Raw genomic sequence first — 27,578 nt, 5'->3', positions numbered from 1 at the left:
TCAAAGGTTGCACAGACTTTAATTGTACAAACTTCATGTCTGGTACTGTTTTAAATAGTTACATTCCAATGCAACGGTATAACCTGGGAATTCCAATACAACTGTATAACCCGTTATCTGCTGAAAACAGCTTTGTGTTAGTATACTACAGTTGACTTAAAGGTTAAGTGACCTCTTAGAAGAATGTGAACTTGTGAATTAGGCAGTTCTCATACTCTCAGGTGGCATTTTATTCACCACAAGAAGTAACTGCTAATGAGCTCCCTAGCTAGCAAAAGCTAGATGTAAAATATGTAAAATTTGAAATGTCTAGTGTTTCACAAAAAATGGAATGTGAGCTTGGCTCATTAGATAAATTATAATAGATCAAAAGACAAAAGGGCAAAACCAGGTGTCAAAAGCTGAGAGTGACCAGCCAATTTATTTTCTACTGTCATTTAATGGTGTAACTTTATTCAAGCTTTTAGTTAATACAATTTTCAAATAAAAGATTACTTCATCTAAAAAGTGTGCTGGGTTATTATATTAAAAATAGTACTCAGTGTGATGGTTCAATATGCTACAGAACATGCTCATTATGTAGATTTTCCCTTAATCTAGGGAAATGATTCAGTTCTTTCTTTGCTGGTCAAATCAAGGTTAAACAAAGTAGAGAATCCTGATTGGTCCATGTGGTAAAACACATCTTTCTTTTGAGAGTTAGTCCCTGAGATAAGAGGAGGAAAGGGGACTCTAGTCAGAATAGCTGAATATACTAACACTGCTGCATGCTATATAAAACTAAATTAATGGCAAGCACAAAAGAAAACTTCAAAGGATGAATACTTGTAGAGGTACAAATTTTTCAGCCCTGCAAGCACAGTACATGCTGTGATTTTGACACTGCAATAAATTTTGGGGCAATAAATGTTTTCTGAGTGTCTAATTGAGCAAAGCACTTAAGCATGTGCTTAACATCCATTGACTTCAGAGGGACCTAAGCGTGTGCTGTAAGTGGTTTGCTGATTAGGGATGAACTTAAGCACGTGCTTAAAGTTAACTATGTGCAATTCAGCATTTGCTGAATTGGAGTCTCAACTAATAGACATATGGCCGATTGTATGCCTTTATGCTTAAATCCCACAGGGTATATTACAGTATCTGAAGGAAAATGAGAATATTTTGAGCAATATGGCACGTTCTGAATATATGGGATAGGAACCAAAACAACCTCACAAATGGAAATGAAATATTTAGTTAAAATAAAAATGAAAGGCTTTAATCTTTTATTATTGTTATTAACAACAAATGATAAATATAAGGAAATATTGCAACATCACAAATGCACCTGTGTGGCAAGTATGTTAACTTTTAATGGCAGACAGTATTTGCTATTTGGACATGATGTAACCCGCTATTTTACTGCTTTAGGTACTAAAAGACAAAACTGTTAAAAATCAATTTAAAAAACAGGGTTCAAGTAGTTAGATATTATTTTTCATTTAACAGAAACTCTATTGTGATTCCAGAGTGAGACGATTCAAGGAAGCAGGTTCTAAGACTGAGTTTGATTATTTCCATTGAAAGAAATATCTGACAGAAAATTAACTTTTTGCTTAATTTATAGGAGCAAGAGGCATTCCAAAGAGTTATATAGAAGAGACTATGGACCAACTAAGGACAGAAGCACGTTCAGATTCATTCTTCTGCAAGTGGTCCTTGACAGCTAATGCCCGATTGCTTGATATTCGTTTGTAATTTGCACAGCACATGACCCTGCACTGAAATGACAGAATTATGAAATAATTCCTGCAATATTTTGTGTCTAACATTTGTATTGTCTCTGACCATTATACAACATACAAAGCAAACATTATGGCAGCAGGGTGTTCAATCTCATTCTGTGCTTTTTTTTTTAAGTGAAGTTTTTGTTTCCCTTTTTCTCATCCAGTAAATGCTTAATTCAGACAAGAGTAATGTAATTCAATTTTCATTAATTTACAGAATAAAGCAAGTAACTATGATTCCAGTTGTATTAGTACTGGAACTAAAGAACATTTAATAATGTCTCCTTCAGTTGCTTCCATACTTTTTCTCACCCTGCTGTGTAATTTCCTTTTATTCTCTACATTTATATTTGAAACTTTTCTACTACTTCTGCTTTTTTTTCGTACTAGGAAATGGCCGACTTGATAGTTTATTCCCTGGTAGGATAGCTCATAACTCTGGGGCATGAATTCATTTATCTATGAATACTCTCTATTTTCCCAGTTGTCTCATAATCAACAATTTTGCTCTCAAGGTGCTCAATAAGCTGACATAATTTGCATATGCAATACTCTGAGGTCTTCATCTGAAAAGCATCGTAACTTGCACTGTGCACAAATAGTACTGGATACCACACTGATTTGTAAGTCTTCAATTTTATAGTTACTGTACAGACTACCTTAACCATTTAAAACAACAACAACAAATACTAAAAGGGAATGTAAAAAAACCCAACAACACTACAGTGAAACAAAATGTAAAGACAGCAAATTATTCAGTAAATCTCTACTTATAATCAGCACCAGCTGCAGTTTAATTAAATTCAGCTGTTCACAGGTGTTCACAGGAGAATACTGTATAGATATATATGCACATACACAATTCAACCAAAAAGAATTACCTTAAAAACTCTTAGGGCTTTAACACAGAAGCACAGTTCTCTACATTCCTGTGATTAATGTTCAGATTTCCTTCTGATATGTAAGGCTGAGATATTATCACAGAGAAATCCACAAGAAAGCACTATAAAGCAATTGGGAGGGACACCAGCTGTGCTCATAAATTTAGACAGTTTAGTCTAGCAGAAAAGCATTATCCACCCTAAGACTGGTATTACAGTTAGGAAAAAGTAAATAGAATAGGGAAAAATAAATAAAAAAGACTTTTTAAAGATCAGAATAGCTTTAGATGTTACTTGGATCAATAAGAGTCTCATCACAAGTAAAAGTTCATTCACTAGGATATTGAGTTGCAAGATCAAAATGTCAATAAGGTGTGTAAAATTTAAAGCCAGGACTTGTTCAGGGATGGTACTTTTGAGCATTTTGGTGATAATATTATAATTTTTTCGGCTCATTGGAGGTGTATGTGAAACCTGACAAAACCCACCACTGCTAAATCATTTTATATTAGTTTATTGCACACTCTCTCATGATCTAGCCCAAAGAAGCATTTTATAAATACACATATCCCCAAAAGAGATTTATAATTAGGTCAGAATACTGCTTCTTCATTTATTACTAATTAATTTGGTGCAAATGGCAAAAGAACCTCAATGACAAAAAATCTATCACTTCAAAATTACTCTATTGCCAGGGCAGTGTTTGCAGAGCTTCATTTAAAAAAGTTTGCAAAGGATTAATTCATACAGACTGTACAACATTACTACACAGTATGTTTCAACTTCTGATCCCTAAATGTTTTTTCTAATATTAACTAGAGTGAAGTGTATCGTTAATGCTAGTGGTCATCATGCATCAACCCTATTAGACTGCCACAGATTTAACAGATTAACCCATTAACCAAATTATTATAAGACTTAATTTGGGGCAGGAGGGAAAGCATTATGGTCCAATCTCCTGTATAACTGGCATTTTATTGCTACATTAATTCACAGTAAAATTCCTGGTTTTGTTACTATATGACTGTGCTGTTATTGAAATAGAATGATCTATGGGATATGGATGATAGAATACAGCAACGAAACATCAACATTAATATGAATGCACAACTTTTTGTGTGTTGTAGGATTATTGTAAAGCAGTCGTTCACATAATGATTAATACAGTGACAGTCTTAGTGACACGTTGCTAATACATCTCTTTGTTACTCAAAAACAATATACATAGTCTCATGGAATTTAATCTTCAATCCTTTAAGGGGACAATTTTGGGAAGTTGAGCTTCAACCAAAACTCCTCTGAATTGGAAACTGCAGGAGTTTTTTTCAACTGACAGGAAAATAATTCTTTCAAGTGAGGTCAATGGTAATATTTTTCCGACCCATCCCAGCTCATCATGATATTAATTTATTAATAGCTGTGGATTAAAGACTGAAAGAGGACATATTTATTGAAATAAAGAGATACAATTTAAAGGTTCACTTTATTGTTTTCAGAAATGATTATAGGTACGATATAAACAAATAAAAAGTCATGTTTTTATAAAAGAAGATTGCAGTTATAGAATCATAGATTATTAGGGTTGGAAGGGACCTCAGGAAGTCATCTAGTCCAACCCCCTGCTCAAAGCAGGACCAACAACAACCAAATCATTTCAGCCAAGGCTTTGTCAAGCCTGACCTTAAAAACCTCTAAGGAAGAGATTCCACCACCTCCCTAGGTAACGCATTCCAGTGCTTCACCACCCTCCTAGTGAAAAAGTTTTTCCTAATATCCAACCTAAACCTTCCCCACTGCAACTTGAGACCATTACTCCTTGTTCTGTCATTTGCCACCACTGAGAACAGTCTAGATCTGTGCTCTTTGGAACCCCCTTTCAGGTAGTTGAAAGCAGCTTTTAAATCCACCCTCATTTTTCTCTTCTGAAGACTAAATAATCCCAGTTCCCTCAGCATCTCCTCATAAGTCATGTGCTCCAGTCCCCTAATCATTTTTGTTGCCCTCCGCTGGATTCTTTCCAATTTTTCCACATTCTTCTTGTAGTGTGGGGCCCAAAACTGGACACAGTACTCCAGATGAGGACTCACCAATGCTGAATAGAGGGGAATGATCATGTACCTCGATCTGCTGGCAATGATCCTACTTATACAGCCCAAAAAACAGGGCACACTGTTGACTCATATCCAGCTTCTCATCCACTGTAAACCCTAGGTCCTTTTCTGCAGAACTGCTACCTAGCCACTCGGTCCCTAGTCTGTAGCAGTGCATGGGATTCTTCCATCCTAAGTGCAGAACTCTGCACTTGTCCTTGCTGAACCTCATCAGATTTTTTTTGGTCCAATCCTCTGTATCCTGTCCCCATCCTCCAGCATATCTATCACTCCTCCCAGTTTAGTGTCATCTGCAAACTTCCTAAGGGTGCAATCCACACCATCCTCCAGATCATTAATGAAGATATTGAACAAAACTGACCCTTGGGGCACTCCGCTTGATACCGGCTGCCAACTAGACATGGAGCCATTGACCACTACCCATTGAGCCTGATGATCTAGCCAGCTTTCTATCCACCTTATAGTACATTCATCCAGCCCATACTTCTTTAACAGGAATACTGTGGGTCTGAGCCTTCCAATCCTTAATTAATAAACAATAATGGTTAAAGATTTAAAGGATTGGAGTTATGCTTTTGGGTTTGATTTTACAAATATTTACCCATTTGAATAATTTCATGTATGTGAGTTGGGCTCAAAGTTACTTGTAAGCATAGGCTTTTGCAGAACCATGGCCAACATATGTAACTTACATTTCTGATGTGTTTTAAATGGAAAAATACATAAAGAGGATGCAAGTAACTTTTACAATATAAGGAGTACAACCTCTGAATAGGTGCAGTGCAATACTTAGAGAAAAGTCTCTACAAATTAATATGTGCCAAAGGAAAAAGGACTTTTTTTCAAGGTTAGGAAAATGAACAAATGAGATTGAATATTGTACCATTATAAAACATTTTAAATTGTTCATGGCTCTGAGTAATGAAATATGATTACAGTATCCTGTAATTATTGCCTTCATGATTTAGCTTTTGTTCAGTCCATAATAGACACACAAGGCTTTGTGTTTACTAGTAAGTTAATGTCAGCAGTTCTGAAGTTTTGATTGTCCAATAAAAAGACAGTATGGGATAATTAAGCAATAATATACTGTTTCAGGGCACATTTTAACAGGAAAAAATCATGACTGAATAGTAGCAGAGCCAAGTGATTTAATGTAAATGTAGGAAGCATTTTTTCCTGTAAATTGCAACCATTTTTTTCTAAAATGCCCAAATAAATGAAGTGAAAAAACACATGAAAAGGCAACTCTTAAATACAATTACTTCATATAAAGTTTAAATAAAGATACCATCAATTTGTACTTATTCCCTGTATTATATTTTACTAACATTATAGTTACAGACAGTTTATGTAAGAAATAACCACAGGAGAGGATATGGGAATGTAAAGAGTGCACGCCTTAGTTGCATTGTATCAGATAATGTATCCTATTAATTCCAGTTTCAACATTCTAAATGTTTTCTTTCTCTATTGTTAGTGGAATGGAAATCTATTTTGGGATTTAGCAACTTAGAACTTGCAGCAATTGATTTTAGGTAACTTGATGTTTTAGCTAGAGCTCCACAGAAGTGAGTCATTTAATAAAAGATGGCATTACAGTAAGATGTCATTTTCTCGATTGGTGCCAAGCTGGACAGAGAAAACTTGGCATCGATGGTAAAAATGTCGTTTCTTTCAGCCACATTGAGTGGTACCATCTGCCCATTATCTCTGACTCAATGCAGTGTAAGTTTGAGTTGCCAGTTTCTGGAAAGATACTGTGTTTTTTTTATGGTCCTAGGTTCATAAAGCTTGCAGAATATTCAGCTAGAATTAAATAAAATGGAAAAACATTGGTATGGGAAGAGGTGAGACACTGATCTTAAATCATTTTTCTGCCTTTTCATAAGGTAGTATTATAAAGGAAGGTAATACAACTATCACATCCAGCCTCGTTTAGTCATGAAGGCATGCATATAGCTTACATTTATCTGAACCTGCTTAATTCCTGTCTTTTTAACTTGGTTTTGCTTTTCTTTGGTTAGTGAGGAATGCAGCATAGTCTATAGAATTTGGAAAATATGAAAACAAGAAGTGCAGTCCATCAAGCAGGGATGTTACCAAACCTGTGATACAGAATAAAGAGAGCTATGTATCCATTGTAGGTATCTAGGCCAGGAATGGCAATCAGCCAAATACGTAGGCACTATTGGTGAGAATGTCCTCTGAAAAAAAATATATTTGAGACAATATTAGGTGAGAACTCATTTAAATGTTGTGAGCTGGACATGTTTAAATGCGAGGCTCCATTGATCTACTCCCCAAATGGCCAAGATTTTGTGCTGCTGTGCCAATGCAAAGCAGACCTGAGGCTGGTAAGCTGGCCATGGAAGGAACTCCCCAGTACAGGGGAAGCACAGCAGCTCCTACACACCTTCTACCCCAGCCAACTGCTATTGTGGTTGTGGAAAATGGCATATACCAAGAGGATCCTCATGACTCCATGATGGTTCCATCCATAGTGGCCATTGGTAGCTGGCATGATTTAAAACAGGTCTACTTTATCCAGGGGAACTAGTCTGCCACACAGATGGCTGAGGATCAAGGAAGTGTGAAGGCCTCCTTTGGATCCTCTCCCCTAGAAATAACACAGTGGAGCAATAGGAACAATCAGAATGGAGCAATAAAATCTGGTGTATAGGGGAAGAAAAGCTGAGAGGAGAACGGAACTCTAGATGGAGAGGGTGATATAAGCAAAAAGGGAATGGTGAAGTAGAGAGAATTGTAACAAAGAAAGAGAGGAATCAGTGGATTGGAGTTTGCAGCAGTGAGATTATTATTATTAAGTTAGGCCATAAACTATGGACCAAGGACCTGGATCTTTGAGAGTAGTTGGCACCATCAGCTTTCATTGTCTTCAGTGGGAACTATGTGTGCAGCATCTCACAAGGAAATTTAAAAAGACCAAAAATATACTTCTGCTTCACTTACCTGTCAGCATTGAGTTTAACCTCATACTCTGCTAAAAGATGATGTAAGAACTGGTGTAAGAAATGAAGTTCTTCATCCTGTTTTATTATCATCTTGATTTTTTAATCACCCGTTTTTGTTGCTGCTGTGAGTTTGAGTGTTGGTGATATCAAGAATTATGGAAACAGAAATTCACAAACCTGAGTGATTCTACTTGGGTAGGGATAAGTTAAAAAGCTTTGTAGTTCACTTTTTAAATATATGTACTTCTCCAGTCTAAATGTACAGCTGTATTCTGTTAAAGACCTCAAATATATTATTATTATTTTATATCATATTAAAATTATATTGTGGAAGCACCCAAGGCACTAGCTGAGATTAGGGTGCTAAGTGCTGTACAAACACATAGTAAGAGACAATCTTCACAATGAAAAGCTTACTGTTTAAATAGACAAGACAAAAGGAGAAAGCACGTACTGTTATCACCAGTGTACTGATGGGGAACTCAGACACAGAGATAAAGTAACATGTCCAAGGTGACACAGGCAGAACCAACGTCTAGATACAACCTGGAATTGGACCTGTATCTATTAGGGTTTAGCTCAGGGCCTTAACCACAAGACCCCTTCTTTACCTTTTTTTTTTTTTTCATTTTTGGCCACACCTAAATTTTTAATTTATTTACATAGATACAGCTCCTCACCATATATGTGATCTCAGGCCAAAAGTTAAATACAATGATAAATCTGCTCACAAAGGTCCAGGAATAAAGAGACACACAGATAAAAAGAAGAAATAATTGTAAAAAATATATATACACACACACACAAAAACAACAATGACCCTCCAAATTTTTGGTGGATAATTTCTCTCAGTGAACCAAACAAAATATTATTTATGACAGTCTTCCATACTCTCAGACATCAATGGTTCAACTAGTTCAGCATCATCTCTCCTATCAGGGCTTATGGCTGACGCTTTGGGGCAGGCATGCTCAAACTGAGGGGGATTGTCCCTTGTCCTGTGCTCTCAATGCCATCTGTGCTAGCGCTCAGACACCGTGGAGCTACTCAAGAGGAGAGAGCAAAGACAAAGCAGCAGTTAGTTCTATGAGAGAAAGGGTTCCCTTTGGATCTCTGTCCCTCTCCTGTCCTGTTCTGTCTCTTCAGTCTGTCTCCCTTAGGGTGATGTCCATGTAACACACCAGTTTCCAGGTGGATAAATTTTTTCCACTATGTGCACAATAACAAGCTCCTCCATATCACTGTTATGTATCAGATAGGGCTGCTGTTCTAATTTCATTAATGGAACCACTGGAAATTTGCATAATTCACAATTCTGATGAAAAATCCAGACAATATTTGTGAAAACTTTATCCCATTTACTGACCACTAATACATATGAAAGTGGGGCCTGAGTTAATTTCCTCTGATAAAAAAGTGGTGCATGATCATAAAAATTTGGAGATCCACTGCTATAGGGGAAGTGGAAATAATCTCATCTTGCAGCTAGAAAATGTTTTGCAAAATGTCCAGAACAGCTTGGAAAGGTTCTAAAGTAATTTAAAACATTAGACATCTTTGGGTTTCTGGTCCAATTATTGAGCTAACTTGCTAGCTGTAATTTTTACATGTTTTCAAGCTGTTTAAGGTTTCTAGTGGAGTACGATAAACAATAGCAGCATTAGTATTTGCCTGGAATTCAAAAAAGCTCTTTATTGAACTAACTATTTGTATTTTATTTTGACAGTTGTTAATTCAAAAAATTATTTTAAAAAAAATTAGATTCTACAAGAAAAAGAAGCAGCCCAGATTTTGCTTATTCAAATTAACTATGTGATCCATCATCCTGTACCATCTTTTCCAAAATAATGTCTTGTGTGATGACTTATTGCCTGTTTGTAAAGAGAAGTGAATGGTACAGAAAATGTAATTTACTTTTCTGTTCTGTACTGAATTTATTGTTTACTAATTGAAATGTCATATACAATGAATTATGCAACACAAAAGACAGTCAAAGGGAATGTCTGTACTGAAAACCAAACAAAATCATTGTATCATTGGTTCAAGTTCAAATAATATTAACTGAGCTAAAAATTTGCCTTTGTGGATGACAGGCAATTATTTTCCCAGTAATCAATGCTAATCCTTATTCGACTTGTATCCTCAAAGCCAATGTTTCTTCATAGCAAACTGGGTGGTATGTGTGTACAGGTAATTGATTCATTTTGGCACACAGTAAAATGTTTATCTTCTTCTTCTTTTTTTCCCTGTATTTTGTATTACTAATGGCATGAATCTACTGATTAAGAAGGCTCTTACCTTTCCTACAGAATTTTCAAACACACAGCAGGCCTCCCTCTGTAATTCAGAGGTTACTTTATTGCTCCATCTGTCTATATTCTCCCATGAGACAATAATACATGTTGCAGGTGCACAGGTTGAGTATGAAGGGAGTATGTCATAAAGCATAAATAAACATGACAGGTATAGAGAAAGAACAGAGATACAATAACTCATCAGTGTCACTTTAGGTTTAACACTCTCCATACTAAAAGCTCCCACAAACATTATGAGTTGGATTAAGTATTCTTCACTTCCGGTCCTAAATTGCTATGTTGTATCGATTTGCTTTTTTGAAGAAGCTGTCTTGTTTTTCCTGGAGGGGTGAAAGGTTAATAATTCTTATATATGCATACATATAAAACTTACATATATATGTATTCCAAAACAAAAATACTACATTGTGTAGCAGTTAAGATTATTCAAGTACAGACACCACCCTCCCAAAGATTTGAAAATTAGGACATCGACAGTTAAATTAAGCCAAACACACTACTCAAAAACAAGTGAATAACAATAAGTGAAAGCTTATGCTCAAATAAATTTGTTAGTCTCTAAGGTGCCACAAGTCCTCCTTTTCTTTTTGCAGATACAGACTAATATGGCTGCTACTCTGAAACAAGTGTATAGGTGGTAGATTTTTCATGGTACGTTTAGCCAATGTACATCATACACATACACAAATGCCTCGCCAAAACAAACAGAAGCAAGGAGCCAATCTTTTGGGTATATGTCTAGATGACCAAGTAATCTATTAATGAGAACTCTTGGTTGGTAAATTACCAAAGAATCCCAGTTCATCCATTGAGTCCTGCCAATCAAAAGACTTTCAAAATGCAAATTAACTGGAGAGGAAGGTGTGACCTCTAATGTCACAATGACACTACTTAAGAATGATTTCAACTATTGACCTTGCCCTGAGATTTAGCACCATTCATTAATAACTTTGCTTAATTACAACTAAATTCTTTCAAAGTAAACTGGTATCTAGTTTTGTCGAAGAGCTTTGTTACCTAGAGGCATGAAACAAAAGGTGAGCTGCACAAAAATTTTTCCTAAAGGACCCATTTCAAATAAACATTAAGTAGTTAACAGATTTAGCTGAAAATTCATGGAAAATCCATTCTATATTCTAAGAATAAAAGTGTAGTAATTTCAGAGAAGATACACATATGATTAATAAAGAGACTGAATTCCTGCTTTAATCGCAAGTCAATAGACAAAACTTGAACTAATTTTTTTTAACATTTTTAGGATGCTTTGCGATCCTACTGGCTAAAATGTGCATTATAAGTATAAATTATTGTAATTAAAACACTTGATTCCTCATCTGATATGTAGCTTACTTTTAATATACTATTTTAGAAATAAATGCAGTACTCCTGAATGACACTGGATTGATAAACTCAGGGAAAGATCTCTTCTGTTTTGCCATAAAACCTGTGCAGCATGGGCCCTGGTAGTGTAAACTTCACTATATCACCTCACCACTGTTTTCTTTCTGACATGGAAGGAATACCTGTAAGACAGGTCAATCTTTGCAGCCATTAATTCCTTGGCCTCTCTGCTGGGACTGGTAACAAGAATGACAATTAATGCCAAATGTGATTTTAAATTTTGGTTTGTGGATATTTGCCAACTATGAAATGGACTGAGACCATTTAATTTCATAAAGGGGCACCAAAATGCTATCAGATTGCTGGATGATCCGAGTTACATGGACTCCACTAAAAAAGATGACCTAGAGGAGAAAGGCACAATAGTTTGAATAGCACCTCTTCATAGATTCCATTCTTTATTTGCTTGATTCTCAGAGCTTATCTTTTAGTGTATTCTTGAGAGCAGAAGTGGTCATTTTATGCATCCCACTGTACCTAAACCAGACTATTGTTTTAACCTTTGTAAAACAACACCCCATTGTTAAGGCTGCATAAATAAATAAATTCTGTGGGACAGATCCTTGGCAAGATCAATCAGCACAGCTATATTGATGTCAACTGATTTACTCCATCTGAGGATCTGGAGCTGTATCTAAAAGTTCTATTTACCCATTACCAATCCTCTGATCCATCCAATCCTCTTGCTGTACATACAAGATCAATTTTTTTTTTTACTTTCTGCTCACAGTTTGGCCCATTGCAGTCTCTCAGTATCATAAATATTAAGAACCATTGTAAAATTATTTACGTCGATCCCTAACACATCAAACTCAATATTTCCCTGTAAATATCATTATTAAAACAAACACCTATTATGTGTAATACAAAAATTATAAGATTTGGTAAAGGCATTAATTAAACCTTATTGATCTCATTCAGTTATAGAAAAGGTTGTCTTGTGATTAAGGCATAGGACTAGGAGTCAGGACAGAAGGGTTGGTTCCTTATCACGATTCTGAAACAAACTAGTGCCCTGATTTTGCAAAGTTTCATGTAGTGCTTAAGTTTAAGCATAGGAGTAATCCTATTGATCTCAGCACAGGGCAAGGACCCTGATATGAGTTAGAACATGCAGGGCTGGGATCATCGTTATCTCTTTATTTCTCAGTTTTCCCATCTGTCAATAGTGATGATAATTCTTTCCTACCTCAGAGGAGTGTTGCAAGGCAAGATTCATCATTGTCAGAAATGCACTTTGACATCCTCAGATGGGAGGTGTTATATCCTCTAAGCACAAAGCATCACAATTGTTGCTATATTCAGTGCAGCACGTATTCAGTTGGCTTGGGTTAAGTGAAAATTGAATTGTTTACAATACCAAGAATAATGCCTCTAAAATAAAAGATTTAAAAACTGGCTATTTTTATAGTGGTTTTGGCTTATTAAAAAACACTGAGCTCTTTTGAAGATCCACGTTTTAACATATTTGGAGCCCTCAATTAAAGGGCTAATGAAAACATAAAATACACCATTTGCACTGGGATTTCAGGAGTGTTCGCACTGGTATAGAAGAGACTTTCCTGTTGCATATGTAATATTAGAGAGCAGCTATTTCCTGTCTATAACTTGTTCACTAAGGGCATGTCTACACTACAAAATTAGGTTGATTTTATAGAAGTCAATCTTTCGCAACCTATTTTATACAGTCAATTGTGCATGTCCCCACTAAGCGTGTTAGATCGGCGGAAAGGGCTTGGTTGTGTGTAGACATTCATTATAAAATCAACCTAACATGGCTAAATTTGACCTAATCTTGTAGTGTAGACCTGGTTTAAGACTTTGTCTAAAGTAAGCTCCATCAACAGTAGCCACGGTGAGAGCGCTGGTGTAAATGGAATACAGGCTTTATAAAAACAGTGCTATCTGTTATGCTGAACTATTTGGGTGCGTACACATGTGTTTAATACTATGGCAGTACAGAAATCCCAAGGCAGAGATAATTGTAACAACAAGAGATAACTAACTGTGCAAATGTATTCTACTGTTAAATCAATGAAATCAGTTTGAATTTTGCCTCAACGTTAATAAAGCTGTATTGAATAGATATAAATGATTACAGGACTGATAATGTTCTATATTTGATTTTCACACCCACAGCTCAGTGTGCTAATGTTGACTGCTGACTTAAAAGATAAATCAAAGTCAAATTATGGGAAAAGGGTAAGGAGAAACACTGGATATACCTGTGAGAGCTAGTATCAAATGTAGTCCAGCCAGGATTTAAAGGTCAATACAGTGTCATCTCTCTTGAGATCCTGCTGATAAATTGTGATGAATTAGTAGTGAATAAAGAAATTGGGTCCCTTCTTACTGTTACATTTATCTTCAGGATTACCTTGACTGGCAGAAATGTGTGAGAGTGAAGGTGCGTCAAAAAATTGTATGCTGTTTTTTCTTCTTCTTTTGTTGACAAGAGTTTGATGAATGAGAGAAGATAGCCATGATGAAAATCCTGGTTAAACTACTTTCATGTGTATAGTAAACCCAGTTTATTATATACTGAACAAGGCTAATCTTACCGGTAGTACATTATTTATTATTGTATATATCTTCTGAGGACCCGGCTAATGAAAAAAATGATTAATAATGATTAAAGAAAGCTTTGTTTGTAAATATATACTGAAATCTGATCATGCAGTATCTGAGAACAAGGCACAATGCTAAAAACAACATAAGAAAAAAGATTAAGTAGGTGGTCTCCATGAAAAAGAAGGCAGATTAATTGATTATTTATAAAGTTGAAATATTTGCATGACTCATTTCTTTCGAAACTACATAATGCTGCTTCTATGCAAAGGACAATCAATGGCAATGAAGAGGAACTAGACTATAACTCATAAAACGACTCTTCCTTTTCCGACACATTCATCCTCAGAAAGCAATATGTTATTGATAAATGTGAGATATGTTTGTGTCTCCTGATCAATTCTCTCATTTAGATATTTACAGGTGCTTTATATTCCTTAGTTTAAATTAATTTTGCATATCCAGCCTGGATGAGGTGTTTAATGTGGTTATATAATACTTTTGGAATGGCTTTGTTTGTATTCAAACATTCATTGAGCTCCATTCCAAGGTGTTCATTAGTAAAGTTAATACTACTGCATATGCATAGTTTGTTTGAAATAATCAGATGTCTGGAGAAACACCTGTTTTTTTTTCTTGGATATAATAGTTGTGGCTGAAATTATTGATACTCTGCTAATGCCACAATCTGTTGCTTAAATTACTGTAGTTGTATTCATTGTAATTACTCTGACACATTATCAGTAGAAGAGTTAAAACTAGCAAATTGAGCCATTTAAAACTATTAAATTGCTTTAGTGCTAACAATATAAGAAGGAACCAAAAACTTCAAAACTGTCTTCTTCAAAGAAATTCTTCTTTGGTTTATATGCTTTCAAAATTCTGTTGAGCAATAATTATGATTTTCTTTATTCATAAATAGATGGTTTTGAGGAGGAAGGTTAATGACAGGAAAACAAAGAGCCGGCATGCTTGTAATCAACCACACACTTTAGTCATGTGTATTTGGTTAGATACTTCAGCTGACAACCAAAATAAAAGGCCTGATCTACACACGGGTTTTGTAAATGTTTAACTGTATAGTTTGGGGAGTAAATTTTTACTGAAAGAGTTAAATTAGTGCAACTCCTGAACTATAATAGTACAAGCACCTTTATGCCAATATAACTTCATTTACACTGTGAAGTTGTTCTGCTTTAACTATACCAATTTCAAACCAATATACATAAAACAGTACAAAAATATGTGTAGACAAACACAAAAAGTTTGAGAGATATTATTGCCTATAACTTTGGTATATGGTGGGCTGACAGGATTTTTTTTTCAAAGTTAAATAATTATTTAGTATTGAACTGATTTAACTTATCAGTTATATTTTAAGTTATATACCCTGTCCTTGTGGCTGAGTATAAGGAATATATCTGTATTGACATCTGTGCTTCCATGATCATTGCTTCACAATCCTTGTCAAGGCATCCATATGGATTTTTTTGGTACCTCTGAAGGACGTGTATGTACCCTTGGAGGTAATTTATGTTTACTCTAAGTGGCTGGAGAGCTGTGTGTTGACCTCCAGATCTACTTGAACATACGTTCCAGCAATTGCACAAAATTTTAATCCATCAGAATCTGACAGAAGTGGTAGTAAGTGAGGATGGACCTCATTCATTAGAAGTTGAGTGCTTTGTGTCATATTAAATCATCATTGTACCATGTTGCTCATCAGTGATTTGGCAGAAAGATTTCTGTGAAGCAATGGAACATGCCTGATATTCTTCACCCAGAAGATAATATACATATACTTAATTACTTGAAAAACAGCTTGTGCTTCTATATCATGCAGTCTTATGGTCAGAAGATAGGTGCATACCTGTTTGGAATTACTGAAACCCTCAGTGATGATACTTGTGGTACCTTGAACAGTACCAGAGTTGGAAGGGAATTTCTTAATTAGTTATAATTAAATTGTAGGGTTGGATTGGATTATGGCTGTATGGACAACTAGCAGTGAATTTAAGGCAGCATAATGTAATTTTTGATTATAGTGAGTTGTAAGTATTGTATAGAGCTGGGGATGGAGCTTCAGTATTTGTTTTAGAAATTAAAATACATAGATACATAAAATAGAATTTATAGACACAGATAAAATGATAAGGGATATGAGTCAACAAAAGAATTTTTACATCCAGGAAAGTGGTATTAGCTTAAGTCTGCTGAAAGAGCTAAAAGGGTTATTGGTGTGGTAAGTGGTTTCACATGGCAGAGACATGTTACTCAGCTTTTAGCAGCAGGTATGACATCTCCACTGGATTAATCATTTCAAGTGTTTCAGACTAAGAATATATGAATGAAGCACTTTTGTGTCAAACCAGTTCCATTCCTGAGTCACCTCCTTTATTGGTGTCAACAGATCATGTGTCAACTTTTGCTTCCATCAAGCAGCTGATTCCATTAGATCTGTTTTGCATACTGTGATAGAATGAAAGTTCTGTATACCTGTTCGAGATACTTTTAAGGCACCTGCCCCCTTGTTTTCTAGCAATCCATACAACTTGATTACATTTGACTAGAAACAGAAGACATCCATATGAATTGGATTTAGTGGCAATGTTTAGAGCTTAACCAGAAATCTAAATAATCTGTCCTAATTTCCTAGTTAATAATAGTCGTGTCAAGGGAGGAGTATGTTATGTATTGGAATCCTGTTTGGCTTCGCATAGAATGAGCAGTCTATTTTGTAACTACCCATGAATTTTGATTCAGTCTTTACTGAAAAGGTTAATGGTGACCACATATAAAACACAATTAATATTAACAACAAGAGGGAAGGAACACAAGTCTAAATGGGGAAAGAATAGATTAAAGAATATTTAGAGACATTGGAAGTATTCAAGTCAGCATGGATTAAATAAATTAATCCTAGGCTATTTAAGGAACTAGCTGAAACAATCTCAGAACCATTAGGTATTATCTTTGAGAACTCATGGAGAATGGGTGAGGACCCAGAGGGATGGAGAAAGACAAACATAGTACTTCTCTTTGTTACCCTTTTTAAAGATGACCCAGATAATTGTAGAACCAATCAGGCTAACTCCGATACCTGGAAAGATATTGGAACAAATTATTAAATAATAATTTGATACCCCATTTAGGATTATAGGACTCTAAGGAATAGCCAGTATGGATTTATCAAGAACAAATCATGCCTAACCAATTTTATTCCTTTCTTTGACTAGGTTACTGATCTGGAGGATGGGGAGAAGCCATAGACATGATATATCTTGATTTTAGTAAGACTTTCAACACAGTTCTATGTGACATTTTCATAAGGAAATTAGGAACATGTGGTCTACATGAAATTACTGTAAGATGAGTGCACAACTGGTTGAAAGACCATACTTAAAGAGTAGTTATCAATGAAGACATATCTAGTGCGCTCAATCTTGGAGCCGGTACTAGTCAGTAATTTCATTAATGACTTGGATAATGGAGTGGACAGTATGCTTATAAAATGTGGATATGACAACAAGATGGGAGGGGTTACAAGCACTGTGGAGGACAGGATTAGAATTCAAAATGACCTTGACAACTTAGAGAATTGGTCTGAAATCAGCAAGATGAAATTCAATTAAAAACAAGCGTGAAGTACTTTACTTTGGAAGGAAAAATCAAATGCAAAATAGGGAATAACTGGCAAGGTGGTAGTACTGATGCAAAGGATCTGAAGTTATATTGGATCACAAATTGAATATGAGTCAACAATGTGAAGCAGTTGTAAACATGGCTAATATCATTCTGGGGTATATTAACAGGAGTGCAACATGTAAGACATGGGAGGTAATTGACCCTCTCTACTTGGCACTGGTGAAGCCTCTGTTGCAGTACTGTGTCTAGGCATCACACTTTAGGATACGTGGATCAACTGGAGAGTCCAGAGGAGAGCAACAAAAATGACAAAAGATTTACAAAATCTGACCTACAATGGGGCATGAGAAAAGAAGACCCAGGAGTACGGGAAAACCTGATAACAGTCTTCAAACATATTAAGGGCTGTTACAAAGAGTGATCAATTGTTCTCCATGTCCACGGAAGGTAGAACAAGAAGTAATGGGCTTAATCTGAAGCCAGGGAGATTTAGTTTAGATATTAGTGAAAACTTTCTCATTATAATGGTAGTTTAGCTCTGGAATAGGTTTCCGATAGAGACTGTGGAATCCCCATCATTGGAGGGTTTTAAGAACATATTGAACAAACATCTGTCATGGATGGTTTAGGTACATTTGGTCTCGCTGCAGCACAGGGGGCTACACTTGATGACTTCTCAAGGTTCCTTCTAGTCCTACCTTTCTATGATTCTGTGATTATGGGATAAAACAGCTATGTCATGTCTATCTTTGTAGAGAAACAACTCAATAGAGAAAAAAGTTTTGTTCCCGTGCTGTAAAAGTGGTGTAGTCTTTTCTAAGGGAGATAAGATGGATGAGTTAATATCTTTTATTGGACCAACTTCTGTTTGTGGAAGGTAAAAGCTTTCAAGCTTCACAGAGGTCTTCTTCATGTCTGAAGAAAGAAACAAGAGTGTCCATGCTAAATACAAAGTGGGGCACATTGTTAAGCATACAGGGTTCAGACATGTTACGGGAGACCATTTAAAATGAACTGGGCAATTATCACCTTTTCAGTCATAGGACAATAGAAAAAGTACTTTTAGTCAAAGCCATCTCCATGTTTTTCCTGGGTAGCAAGGCTAAAAATCAGAAAAACATAGCCGTTTCTTTATAAAGGTCTTTAGCTTTGATAGAGTGAAGCACTCATTAGGTTCATAACACAACAGAAAAAGATTCTCTGCACCTTGTATAGTTATTACTTCAGTGCAAATTTACTTTATTCTAATTTGGTAGCATTTTATGCTCACTTTGCATTGGTGTAAATAACTGCACAAGGTGCAGAGCAGAGGAGTATAAGCCTCAAGGATCCCTTATACCCACACAATGTAGACAGAAAAAGGATGTAATCAAATTGTCCATAAATGATTATAATAAATCTGGAATCCCTAATCTTCAGGGATTCTACAGTACTGATATTGTTTAATCTAACCTGGTTTCCAATGCCTTCCTGGTGGTGAACTGTTGCCAAGTTACCCTTAATTAGATTTTCTGGATAGTGTAATTTGCTCCAGAATGTGTCCTTGTACTTAACTGGGAAGGGATAATACCTGTTGCAGCATTCAACCACTTGCTAGGAAGCTGGTGCTTCCCACCTGGAATGGGAAGCCGCCTTCAGATATGAAGTGCGGGAAATGTGTGGAGCATCTGGAGCCCAGCTGCTGTGGAAGTTCGGTTTGTCCAGATCAAGCCCTTAAAAACAGTTTAACGAATCTACTGTACTTCTTATATTTAAAAAGTACATCTGTGCTGATAACTTTTCTAACGGATCCATTCAAATATATGTTAAAATAGTAATAAACAAGACTAAAATTAAAATACTATGGTGACAGGAGCCAGTGCAAAATCATACAATAGCACCAAGACTTGAGTTATCTGTCCACCACATCAATATAATTCATGCCCAAATGGTGGGCTAGTAAATTTCCTTGCTCCCCAAAAAAATCCATAAATTTGCCTTGTTCTATGCTTATTTCATGCCTTTGCAATGCAGCTCACTAATTCAGAGGATACCTTGAGCAATTCCACTTTAAGATGTATAAAACCTATTGTCTAGTGAGAACCATACATATATTGTATTTATGTCTTTGACATATTACAGAGGATACATAGTCCCTCTTGCTGACAGAAAGAGCATATTACTATCTTTCACCATATAAATCTCAATCTAAGGCCCAGTGAAGTCAATGGAAAGACTTTCTTTGTTTCAGGACCACAATGAACTATGGAAACAAGGCAAATAGATGTCTAATAATAATTTTATTTTGTCATTTTTCAGAGATAACTCCTTTTTCTGATTATTTTTTATGTATTTTCTAAAATAAGCACATCCAAATCCTCTTAATCCCTGTTTTTATTATTTGAAAATTATAAGGAAAATATCTAACAAAGTTAACATTCAAGGAAATGAACATTCTCCACAGAAATAACATTTTGAAGACTGCAATGGAAAATAATAATGTGCTAAAAGTGAATTTCATTGTTGACAAATAGTTCCAAATTGCAGTCGTCAAAGTGATTCATGTCACAAGGCCAACATAAGGCTTCACTGAGAAAGTGAAGATGAGATATTTGGATATAAAAACTGCTTTACCCCCGCTTTGCTCAGTGCTGTTTCATAAACTTTTAAGCAGGAAAACATACATCTTATATCACTGTATATAGAGAACATTGGCAACTGCACTAGAAACAACAGGTGTTCATTTAAGTTAGTACTTCAAATCTCAAATATGCTCTTCTAACATATAAAATAAAACAATAGTTGGAATTATTCTAAATCAGAATAAGAGGAGAATTAAGGTTCTGAAGTGTCTTTACAAATAAAAGGAATATAGGAATCACACTTTACTAAATGGTTGTGAATATGATCCTATTTGGATATAAGTATAGACTGTTTAAAAATATCTTCACAACAAACTTAGAATAAAACTTTAAAATCATATCAAAAATATTGTTTTGGTTTTTGAAAACTGAACCAAAATGAAAAATGCAATTCATAACTAAATGAAATGTTTCAGTTCATTTTGTTTTGAAATTTCCTATAAAAATAATATCTTTTGTAAAAATTGAAATGTTCATTGAACAAATTGTAGATTTCAACAAAACCCCGTTATTCTATATGAAAAGTTCCCAGTCCTAAAGGTTTAAACAGGTCTACTTATAATTGAGTGGTAATGTAAATCAAAAGTATTTACAATACCATAGAGCTGCTATTCAGCAATGAAAAGTATGGTGGCAAATTATTTTGGTTTGGGATACAAGAACTGAAAACTGAAGGAAATTGCAAAGCAGTATAGCTACTACATAGCCAAAGGAGAAGAGGATGCGAAGTTTCTGCATCAACTCTCAGATTGTTGAAAACATACTGCAGAATACTGTACCAATGGGGAAAATTAACAAGTCATATATGCATTGGGTAACATGCATCTAATATGCTTTATCAAAGAAATTCCTAACTTACATCTTAAAAATGCTAGGTTACATCTTAAAAAGCCAGAAAGTGCATAATCTAACCAGAGGGAAGGAACTAGTCAAGAATACAAAGTCAACTAAGGCTTGTGAAGCAAAATAAGGACAGCAAGAAGGCACAATGAGTCTATTCTAGCTGTAAGTAATAAGGTGCATGGGTTCATAAAGATCAGATCTTGCTTTTGTAGATAAAATTCTCAAATTAGTGGGTGAAGGAAAGATTTCAGAAGTACAGTATATCATTTAATACAGTGTCACAAAACCTTACACTCAAAAGTAATTCAAATTGACTTGGATAGCAAGGTTCACATGAACTGAAAACTGGCTGGAAAACTAAGTAAAGGGTTTAATAAAGACTAAGATGTTGAGCTGGAAGGAAGTGCCTAGTTGGGAATGGGTGCTAGTTCCAATCTTAATTAACATCATCTTTAATTATCTGAAAGAAGGATACATAGCATATTAATGAGATTTGTACATGATGCTAAATTGCATGGTGTTACAAACATGAATAAGGGAAGAGAAGTAATACACAGGGACATGGAGGAAACATTTGACAAATGGACAGAAATCAACAAAATGAGATTTAACTAGAGGAAAATATAAAATGCAATACATTTGGGGGGAAAGTAATTTAAACTATGATTAGTAAATGGAATGGGGAAAACTAGAAAGCAGTAGAGCTGAAAAAGATCTAGGTTGATAGATGTCACCTGATATGGTGTGAGTGTGCATGGGAGGGAAGCACCATACAAAATAAGTGTCTAAGCCCTGGTCTATACTACAGGGTTAGGTTGAATTTAACCGCGTTAGGTCGATTTTATAATGAATGCATCTACACAAGCAACCCTGTTCTGTCGACCTAAAGGGCTCTTAAAATCGACTTCTGTGCTCCTCCCCAGCGAGGGGAGTACCGCTAAAATCGACCTTGCTGGGTCGAATTTGGGGTAGTGCAGATGCAATTTGACGGTATTGGCCTCCGGGAGCTACCCCAGAGTGCTCCAATGTGACCGCTCTGGACAGCACTTTCAACTCCGATGCACTAGCCAGGTACACAGGAAAAGCCCAGGAACTTTTGAATTTCATTTCCTGTTTGGTCAGTGTGGTGAGCTCAACAGCACAGGTCACCATGCAGTCACCCCAGAATCTCAAATGAGCTCCAGCATGGAGCGAATGGGAGACACTGGATCTGATTGCTCTATGGGCAGAAGAATCTGTGCAGGCAGAACTCCGATCAAAAAGAATAAACGCTAATATATATGCCAAAATCGCACAGGGCATGATGGACAGAGGCTACAACAGGGACACACAGCAGTGCCGCATGAAAGTCAAGGAGCTCAGGCAAGCCTACCAAAAGACAAAGGAGGCAAATGGTCGCTGTGGGTCAGAGCCCCATACAAGTCACTTCTATGATCAGCTGCATGGCATTCTAGGGGGGGACCCTACCACTACCCGACCACTGTCCGTGGACACCTGCAAGGGGGGAGTCTCACGCAACATGAAGGAGGATTTTGTGGAGGAGAAGGAGGAGAATGCACAGCAGACAAGTGGTGAATCCATTCTCCCCAGCAGCCAGGACCTTTTCATCACCCTGGAGCTAATACCCTCCCAAGGCAGGATCCCTGACACTGAAGGTTGAGAAGGCACCCTTGGTGAGTGCACATTTGTAACTAAACTACAGGGGTTAAAAGCAATTGTGTTTAATGTTTGATTTGCCCTGAAGAATTGGGAGGCATTTACAGCCAGTACAGCTACCTGAAAAGTCTGTTAACATGTCTGGGGATGGAGCGGTAATCCTCCAGGGACATCTCCATGAAGATCTCCTGGAGGTACTCTGAAAGCCTTTGCAGAAGGTTTCTGGGGAGGGCTGCCTTATTTTGTCCTCCATGGTAGGACACTTTACCACACCGAGCCAGTAGCAAGTAGTCTGGAATCATTGCAGCACAAAGCATGGCAGTGAATGGTCCTGGGTTTTGGTCGCATTCAAGCAACATTCAGTCTATATCTTTCAGTGTCAGCCTCAGGAGAGTGATATCATTCATGGTCACCTGGTTGAAATAGGGGAATTTTTGTAAGGAAACAATAAAAGGACCCTGTTCATGCTGGGCTGTTTGCGTTTGGCTAAAAGGGATCATCCCCGAGAATAGCCACGCGGAGGGGTTGGAGGAGGTGTGTGCTGCACATCCATCCGAAATCCGCAGCCTCTCCTTTTAAATGGCAAACCCAACCGGCATTGCTTGCTATGGGAAAGGAGGATGCTGCAGTTTGAAAACATTCCCACATGACATGAAGACGTTAGAAGCCAAACCCGCGTACCCTTTGGCTTACCATGGTTGCCTGGAAACCGAATTCTGTTGCCCAGCCACGTGTGATGTGTCACCATACTGGCAGGTGCTCAATCTAAAAGGCAAAATGCGACCTTATACCTAAAGCACATGTGCTGTCTGCTGTGAATTGCTTGATTCTTTTGTTCTCAGAAATGTATCATCTTAAATTTTACTCTCCCTTTTTATCCCCCTGCAGGTGCAAATGTTTCTATGCTCCCCCTATCATCTTCGTCCCTGAGGTTTTCGCAGATTAGAGGGTGAAAAAATCGCACTTGTGATGACATTTTTTCCGAGCTCATGCAGTCCTCCCACACTGATAGGGCACAGCTGAATGCATGGAAGCATTCAGTGGCAGAGTCCAGGAAAGCATTAAGTGAGCATGATGAGAAGAGGCAGGAGGTGATGCTGAGGCTAATGGGGGAGCAAATGGACATGCTCAGGCATCTGGTGGAGCTGCAGGAAAGCCAACAAGAGCACAGACAACTGCTGCATCCACTGTACAACTGCCTGCCCTCCTCCCCAAGTTCCATATCCTCCTCACCCAAATGCCTAAGAATGTGGGGGGAGGCTCCGGGCACCCACCCACTCCACTCCAGAGGTTGGCCCACGCAACAGAAGGCTGTCATTCAAACAGTTTTGATTTGTAGTGTGGCTACAATAAGCAATGTGCCCTTGTACTTCCCTCCTCCCCCACTCCATCCTACCCCACTCAGGTTATCTTATCAATTATCTCCCTTTTTTTTAATTGATAAAGAAAGAATGCATGGTTTCAAAATAATAATGACTTTATTTCCTTTGCCAGCTGTGATCAAAGGGGGGAGGGTGGTTGGCTTACAGGGAATTAAAATCAACAAAGGGGGTGGGTTTGCTTCAAGGAGAAACACACACAACTGTCACACTGTAGCCTGGCCAGTCATGAAACTGGTTTTCAAAGCCTCTCTGATGTGCAGCACGCCTACCTGTGCTCTTCTAATTGCCTTGGTGTCTGGCTGTTCAAAATTGGCAGCCAGACGATTTGCCTCAACCTTCCACCCTGCCATAAACATCTCCCCCTTACTCTCACAGATACTATGGAGCACACAGCAAGCAGTAATAACAATGGGAACTTTGGCTGCACTGAGGTCTAACCTAGTCAGCAAACAGCGCCAGCAAGCTTTTAAACATCCAAAGGCACATTCTACCACCATTCTGCACTTGCTCAGCTTATAGTTGAACTGCTCCTTACTACTGTCCAGGCTGCCTATGTATGGCTGCATGAGCCATGGGAGCAAGGGGTAGGCTGGGTCTCCAAGGATAACTATTGGCATTTCAACATCCCCAACAGTAATTTTCTGGTCTGGGAAGTAAGTCCCTTCTTGCAGCTGGTCAAACAGCCCAGAGTTCCTAAAGATGTGAGCGGCACATGCATCTTTCCCGGCCATCCCATGTTGATGTTGGTGAAACGTCCCTTGTGATCCACCAGTGCTTGCAGTACCATTGAGAATACCCCTTGCGGTTTACGTGCTGGTTGGCAAGGTGGTCCTGTGTCAAGATAGGGATATTCATTGCAGCAAACCATTCACTGTGACCTGCACATTTCCCAGAGTCACTACCCTTGATAGCAGAATGTCAGTGATTGCATGGGCTACTTGAATCACAGCAGTCCCCACAGTGGATTTGCTCACTCCAAATTGATTCCCTGACTGGTAGCAGTCAGGCGTTGCAAACTTCCACAGGGCTATCGCCACTCGCTTCTCAACTGTCAGGGCAGCTCTCAGCTTGGTATTCCTGCACTTCAGGGTGGGGGAAAGGACCTCGTAGAGTTCCAGAAAAGTGGCCTTACACATGCGAAAGTTTTGCAACCACTGGGAATCATCCCATACCTGCAAGACTCTGCAGCCCCACCAGTCTGTGCTTGTTTGCCTGGCCCAGAATTGGCATTCCACTGTATCAACCAGCCCCACTGCCGCCATGATGTCCCAATTGCCACATCCTATGCTTTCAGGAACGTATGTGTCCATGTCCATCTCACAATAGTCCTTGTGCTGCCGTCTCTTAGCCAGGTTCTGCACATACTGCAGTATATATGCAAGGTGTTTACAATGCTCGCAACAGCAGTGGTGAGCTGAGTGGGCTCCATGCTTGCCGTGCTATGGCGTCTGCACGGGTAACCCAGGAACAAAGGTGCGAAATGATTGTCTGAAGTTGCTTTCATGGAGGGAGACTGACAACATGTACCCAAAACCACCTGCGACAATGTTTTTGCCCCATCAGGCATTGGGAGCTTAACCCAGAATTCCAATGGGCAGTGGAGACTACGGGAACTGTGGGATATCTTCCCACAGTGCACTGCTCCATGAGTAGATGCTAGCCACGGTAGTGAGGGCGCACTCCACTGACTTAATGCGCTTAGTGGGGACATACACAATCAACTGTATAAAATCAATTTCTAAAAACCAACTTCTATAAAATTGAACTAATTTTGTAGTGTAGACATACCCTGAGATTATGTCTGGGTAAAGGTAATGGTCATGGTTTCCATAGCTTTTTTTTTCAAATGTTTCTTTTGTTCCCATCCTTCGCAGCCCCACCACATCAGGCATAGGACTTTGAAATGTCCAAAGGTAAGCTGTCTGGACACAGGGCTCTGGGTCACCTCCATGGAACTGTCTATTCCTAGAAGCCATAGTGTTGAGTTTTAGTTATTTTATCTTCCTGAAGATCTCATCCCATTTTCCCTTCACTTTTGTCTATTCATATACTTCATTCATCCAAGGTTCTCCCATCCACTGTTCCTTGCCTTTTCTTAAAATCAATCCCTGCTCACTACCTATCCGTCTAACTTTGTTCCCTAATTTAGTTTGCCTCTGCCAGTTACACTTCCCCCTCCTGCCCAGTCCCTTCAACTTGAACTCATAAGCCCCTCTCCTCATACTTCCTTCCCTCCCCAAAAGCCAACTTGAAAGGGTTTCACATTGTATAGATGATTCCTATGTGGGTTCTTTGGATAGTTCCTAAGGCATGAAGTCTGAGCACAAAGGAAACAATGTCATTTGAAGTTAACAGTGACCATCTGTGAGGAGGAAATACATTAACTTCCCACTCATTGGGAGGAAAACAATATCTCTGAACCCAAACTAATCTAAATGGTTAAAATGGAATGTTTCAGGCTGGGAGATTTCCACAGAACAGGGAAAACAAAGTGAGAAACCACCACCAGGTCATCTCCTATCACTTACACACACAGTGACCCAAATCTGAGTGAGCATCAGCAGCAGAACAATACCTGTGGTAAATGATATGTTGACGCAGCCCGGACTTTGTGAGGTAGGACTTGTGCACAAAGACTTGATCTCTGACTGTTACTTTTCCAATTAAACATTCAAGCAAAGCACACATGGGGTTCTACTTTGTCTCCTTGTTGTTCAAATTATATCATGATTAACTTTTGCATAAATTATGGGGACAGCATTCGTCAAATTGGCCATAGTTACTAAAACAGAAATAGAGAAGGTTAAAAGAGTGACTCTCTGGTCCTGTCTTTTAGGTCTAAAAGCACAGATTGAGTCAAGAGCTGATAGTGTCCTTAAGATTTGTAACATATCCATGAAGAAATGTGCTGAGATTTGTTAATCCTGGTCTGATTTTCTTTGTTGATGGACTAAGCCTAATGTGATAAGATAAAAAACTCATCAAATGAGGCTTTTAGTTCCATATCCAGCTGCATACAGAAGATGATTTTTTTCTGCTTTCAGGAGAAAGCTTGAGTCCATGAGCATGAGTGAAATGTGTTTGTTTTTTTCTTGTCAGAGGCAGAATTTTGGAAAAAACATCACTGGCTGTAGAGCTTTGTTATAAATCAAGCTATTTGTTCTACGCTGTAACAGAGATTGTTTGCTTTCAGTGAATCTCAGCAAAACTAGGGGGAAAAGTTGGGACAGCTCAGGTTAACCAGGCTCTGTTGTTCTGGGACCTATACCACATTATGAAGTTCAGCAACTTTCATAAATGGGCCTTTTATTGCCTGGTCAAAACTATATCAGAGTCTGAATGGAGAGTCCTAAAGGGTTCTTTAAAGCCTGTTTTCCTAATCTGTCCTAATTATAAGGGTAACTCTATAGATCC

Source organism: Lepidochelys olivacea, assembly GCF_965140295.1.
Source record: "Lepidochelys olivacea isolate rLepOli2 genome assembly, chromosome: 8".
NCBI lineage: Eukaryota > Metazoa > Chordata > Testudines > Cheloniidae > Lepidochelys > Lepidochelys olivacea.
This window is presented reverse-complemented; position numbering follows the sequence as displayed.